Raw genomic sequence first — 6,196 nt, forward strand, 5'->3', positions numbered from 1 at the left:
ACTACATGGGAGTCCAGCAATGTAGCCATTACGCCATCTGCTGGTCCCGATAGAAGCTAATCTTATTATTCTTTTTTTAATTAGATGTTTTTCCTTTTGGTCAAGAGACAGAGACATAGGAAAAAGGAGAAATCATTCCCCAGGAGGGACGGCCATGCTGCAATCACTTCTCCATTCTCCTCCTTGGATTTTGAGGAGGCATATGTGCCCAGCATGTTTTTTAAGTGACCAGGTCCAGGATTCAAATTATGGAGTCAACCATGGAGAATTTAGCACCTTAACAGCCATACTGCCTGCTAACCTGATGTTTTTTGTTTTTTGTTTTTGTTTTTGTGTTTGAGAGATAATCTTTACTACCTTTGCAGTAAGGAGCAGGATAACTTCCTGCAGTAGGAAGGCTTTGGGGAATGTAATTTTCCTTGTGATGTTAATTTGAGGCAATTATAAGTGGACTAGGGACCAGCAGTTAGCGTAATGGCTATGTTGCTGGACTCCCACGTAGTTGACTGCAGTTCGCGTCCCGGACCGGGTGGCTTAAACTCATGCTGGGCGTGTGTGCGTGCGTGCCCAAGATCCCGAGAGGAGAATGGAGGAGAAGGGATTGCGGCGTGGCCATCTCCCCTGGGGGGTGAATTCTTGCTTTCTATCTCTCTGTCTGTCTGGCGAGCGCACGCGCCCTAGAGCAAAAACCTCTCAAAAAAAAATTATAAGTAGACTAAAAAAAGTTTTGCATATTATTTGTCTTTGTGAAAGCCTGCACTATTGAAGTCAAAGATGCACAGGAATATTCAGAATTTAGGAACTTCATGATAGCCATAGATCCCTATGATTAACTTTATATATATATAAAGATTTTTTTTACACATGAGTTTGCTAAGAGACAGAAGATAGTGAGATAGAGAGGGAAAGTGAGCAATTAATCCCCAACAGGGATGGCCATGCTGCAATCCCGTCTTCCATTCTCCTCTCAGGATTTTGAGTGCACATGCACATGCGCCTGGCATGTTTTTCAGGTCATTGGGTCCTGGACTTTAACCCATGGAGCTGGCCATGTGGGATCTGGTACCTTAACTACTACACCACCTGCTGCCCCCCAGTTTGATTCATTTTAATGTTTCCCAGCCGAAAATATTTTTTCTGTAGAATCTGGGAAATCAACTTGAAGAACTCCATAAACTCTCTCTACTTAATAGTTTTTAAAATAATTATTTCTTTAATTTTATTCTTATTATTTACTTTGCTATAGGTCATGTGTGCTCACCAGAGAGAAACAGAGAGGAAGAGAGAAAGTAAGCCACCATGTCCAAGACTCAAACCACAGTCAGTCATGTGGTAGTCCAGTGCCTTAACCATCATGCCACCTGTGGGCCCCTCCACTTAGTATTTTTAATGCACCTGCATTTTCAGCATTTCTGAGGCAGGATGAGCATGAATAAAACTGCTTCTCTAGTTTGTCAATTTTAGAACAGTTTTGTTGTACATGGAGAAAAAACAGTTTTTTCTCATCGACACTTCCAGGACAATATAAAGCCCGTGGTTCAGTGTTCCCACCAACCCCTAGAAGGCCTCTGTGAGCCTTTTCTGGTGGAGGGGGGGTTTCCCCTGTTGGATTGCCCCCCACCCCTTGCACATGGATCAAAATCAGAACCAAGGGCTGAGGGTAAATATGGACTAGGTGTTTTTCCAGACCCATGTTTTAGTGCCAAGGCCTCTGGGCTAGGGACTTCTACAGAGCTTTAGCCACAAAGTAGGAGGTTGTGCAAAGACAAGAAAGGCCGCCCAAGAGTCTAAAAATTCAAGAACGTGGGAGTAATGATTGCAGAAACTACTCACCACATTTAAAGAATAAGCCTGCAGCTGGTAGGTATGGAAACTTAGGTATAAACTTTCTAGGGGCAATTTGGCAAAACACAGTAAAAGCTTTATAGGGACAGATGGTGGCACTGTCAAAACATCCATCAGACCCACATGGAAAGGTCACCATTTGGTGTTCGGAGGGCTCTCTGGATACAAGCGAGCCATAAGAGACTCAGAGTGACTCTTCATTGTGTTGTTACTTAGTCCTAGAGCTGATTTCAATAGAGTAAACCTTAGGACAATCAGTCTAACTTTCATCTTCCACTTCCCTTCCAGTGAGTCTCACAGAACCTAACTTTGTAACTCCCTTGCAGTAGATCGAGCTTAATTCTTAGCTGATGAAAGTTATCAATGACTTTTCTGATCCTTACGGATCCCAGGCTCTGGAGGCAGGGAGAGGAAACCACCACCAGCCCCCTCCCGTATGACCAGCTGAGGAGGTTTTATCAGCTTAAGCATTGCAAAGCCACACCTAGACCTTTGTATCTTTAAGCCTGGGATCTAAGACTTGCCTTGACTGTTTTGCTTCTGCTGCCTTGTTAATCATTGCTTATCTTTAAGCCCCTTGCCGAGAACTGCAACCACTCATCCCACCCTGCCTGCCCAGAACTAAAACTGCTCCTCAAGCCCCATCGGGTCTTCTTGTGATTCAAGGACAATGATCAAGCCTCCTTGTCATTTTGCCCCAAGACAATGAGTAACTTACTCATTGCGTTGAGATGTACCTCACACCAACACTTTCCTGATATAAGTTTTTTTGTCATGTCCAGTACAGTGGAGATGTGTAAGGACTCCGGTCGGTTCTTTCCCTGAATAAATTCTTTCCTTATGCACCAACTCTGGTCTCTGAGGATTGGCTTTTGTAGAGCAGCTAGTGGCACAACACGACTTCTGCTCCTCTGGGCTACAGGCATCCCTGCCCATTCTGGCATCATGGGTAAAAGCATTAGAAATGCACATGCTGTGGGACCAGCAGTTAGCATAAGGGCTATGTCGCTGGACTCCCACGTAGTCAACCGCAGTTCGAGTCTCAGACCCAGTGGCTTAAACTCATGCCGGGCGCGTGTGCCCAAGATTCCGAGATGAGAATGGAGGAGAAGGGATTGCAGTGTAGTAGTCCCCTGGGGGGTGATTTCTCGCTTTCTGTCTCTCTCTGTCTTTCTGGTGAGCGCACGTGCCCTATAGAAAAAACTCTCAAAAAAAAAATAAATAAATGCACATGCTGTTTTGAATCATGAATTGCACTTTTAGGAATTTATCAAAATAAAAAGACCCTGGCTGTCCATAGAAGTTTAGATGCAAATGTAAGTAAGAAAAAAAAAAGAAAATGTAAGTAAGAGTGATAGTGATTAAACATATATTTTACAATTTTATTTATTCATTCATTTATTTTAGTTTGACTAGAGACACAGAGAAAGAGAGAGGGAAAGTGAGAAAGTAAGCCACTAGGTCTGGGATTTGAACCATGTGGGAGTGTCCAGCACCTTAACCACCACACTACCTGCTGGCCCCTCAGTTAAATATTTTAATGCAATTTTAAAATAGGAAAATGTTCTGGGGCTGGCCCCATGGCATAGTGGTTGGGCTCTATACTCTGGAAGCTGGGTCCTACATTTCTGACTACAGTCTGAGTCTTGACTCTGGTGACTTGAGAGATACGCTTGGTGCCTGTGCATATGTGCTCCAAATCCTGACAGGAGGGAAAAATGAAGGAAAGGGGATTGTGGTGTGACCACACTCCATTGATGTTGGGGGGGAGGGACAACCCGTTCTCTTTTTCTGTGGTGAGCACAGTCACTGTCTGATAATTATAAAAAAGGAAACTATTCAGTAAGCATTTGGTGAAACCAGAAGAAAACTGCAGTCTCAAAAGTGCTGTTAAGAGCCACTACAGGGGCCAGCAGGTGGTGTGGTAGTTAAGGCGCTGGACTTCCACATGGCCGACAGAGATTTGAGACCCAGGCCTGGCTGCTTGCTTTCTTGCTCTCCCTCTCTCTCTCTGGTCAAATTAATAATAATAATACATAAAATAAAATAAATAATATTTTTGCTTTAAAAAAGAGCCAATAAAAATGGAAAAGAGCAGGAACCTTGGGACCGGCAGGTGGCGAGGTAGTTAAGGACGCTGAAGTCCCACATGGCTGACTGTGATTCAAGTTCCAGACCCGGCAGCTTGCTTTCTCACTTTCTCTCTCTTTCTCTCTCTTTCTATCCCTCTCTGATCAAACATAAATAAATAAATAAATAAATAAATAAATAAATAAATAAATAAATTTAAAGAAAATAATTCTAAAAAAAAAAAAGAAAAGATCAGGAACCTGGTGAAGAACCTTCGGGGGGCGGGGGGATGTACAGTCTCAGGGAGCTCAAAAATCTTCAGAAATCTCTTCCTTTTGGAAGAGAACAATGAGATCAAGGTCTAGCGTGAACAAAGCAAGATTGCTGGGACAATGGAGAAGCTTGGAAAGCCCTGGGGGGAAAAAACCAAACTTTTAAAAGCAGATACCTTCTCATAGAAACATGGGCTAGAAGAAGCCTGGAAAACAGAGATGAACAGAAAAGCTCTCTTTCACCCGAGCTGGACTCTGAAATCCAGAGAAGAGGTGATTCCTCCCAGGGATCATGTTAGAAGTTCTTCACTGTGACAGCTGAGAGAGCTGCCCTGGTCCCACTGCTCCACCCTCCCACCACTTCTCCAGAATTGTCATTACCGCACCCACAAGACAATCAAAGGAAGAAAGCAGAGGTCGAGCAAAAACCGATCTTCAGTATAAAGCTCAAAGATAAACATTTAGAAACCTGTAAGAGATCAGCAAATCCGTTTTCAGGAGCCCTTTCTGAGGAACCCACCACAACCAGTGCACCGGCAGTATCAGCACCACCAAACAGCTCTGAGGAAATCAATGTAAAGGGATTTTCTTTGAGCGTTGAATGCATTTAACTGTACAAATGAAATTAAAACAAATACAGAGATTACGACGACAGATCAGAGTGCAGATGTTTTGTCCCTTAATGTTGTAGAAAGTTCTCATTACTAATAACAAAACGAGAAAGAGAAGATAGCAATAAGAATGAGGTCATTGATCACCTCGAATTAATCAACTCAAAGGGCAGTAAAATTTCCAAATCAAGTAGAAGCCACCGCATATTTAACATAAACACTAAGATTTATAATCCTACTGACTGGACGATAGAGGAAGGAGAAGAGGAAGAGATCGAAGTTAGTTATAAGACAATTTTATTATTGCTCACAGTAGGGAATGAAGAGATACTGTCCAAATAGAGAATGGATCCATTTTATAAAGGTAGCTTCTTTTTTTTTTTTTTAACAGAGATTTTTTTCTGTAAGGTGTATATGCTTGTCAGAGATACAAAGAAAGACAGGGAGACAGGAAGCAAGAAATCACTGCCCGAGGAATGGCCATTCCACAGTCCCTGCTCCTCTAGTGATCTTGGACACACAGGCACACGCATCCGGCATGAGTTTTAAGTCACTGGGCCTGGGACTTGAACCATGTTCAACTACGTGGGAGTCCAGCCAACGTAACCATTATGCCATCCACTGTTCTCTATAAAGGGAACTTCTAAAACAAAAATACAAACCTCCCTAAATATTAAAATTGCATTTTAAAAAGAGGGGACAGGTAGCTAGTCAAAATTACTTTATAAAAAGTATTACATAAAATCATATGATAAAATTGAGACCAAACATATCTGTCATCTCAACAAATATAAGTGAATGCAACTCATCTATTTTAAAGATGATTTCCTAAATAGATCACAAATCCAATTCAATTCTAGGCTGTATACATCTAACACAAATAATTTTTTAAAGAATTATTTTATTTACTTTGATTTATTTATTTTAAATTAGAGAGAGACATAGTGAGAGAGAGAGAGAGAGGGAAAGCAAGCTGCTAGGTCTGGGACGCAAACCGTAGTCGGCCATGGGAGTTCAGAGCCCTTAACCACCACGCCACCTGCTGGCCCCAACAGAAATGATTTTTAAAGTTAATAATGAGGGGAACCAGGTGACATGGTGGTTAAGGCACTGGACTCCCATTTGGTTGATATTGGTTCAAGTCCCAGACATGGTGGCTTTCTTTCTCACTTTCCCTGTCTCTCTCTCTCTCTCTTGAGAGCACCAGCTCTATAGGAAATTTAAAAAATAATAATAATAAATAAAATTAAATAAATAATTCTTTTTTAAAAAGTTAATAATGAAAACATGAGCAAAGAGAGCCACACCAGGAAAATACAAACATTAAAAAAACTTTTTAAAGATTTATTTATTTTTAATTTTGTTAGTTATCATTATTGTTCAATTTTGACTAGAGAG

The sequence above is a fragment of the Tupaia chinensis genome, unplaced genomic scaffold (genome assembly GCF_000334495.1).
Source record: "Tupaia chinensis unplaced genomic scaffold, TupChi_1.0 Scaffold144346_1, whole genome shotgun sequence".
NCBI lineage: Eukaryota > Metazoa > Chordata > Mammalia > Scandentia > Tupaiidae > Tupaia > Tupaia belangeri.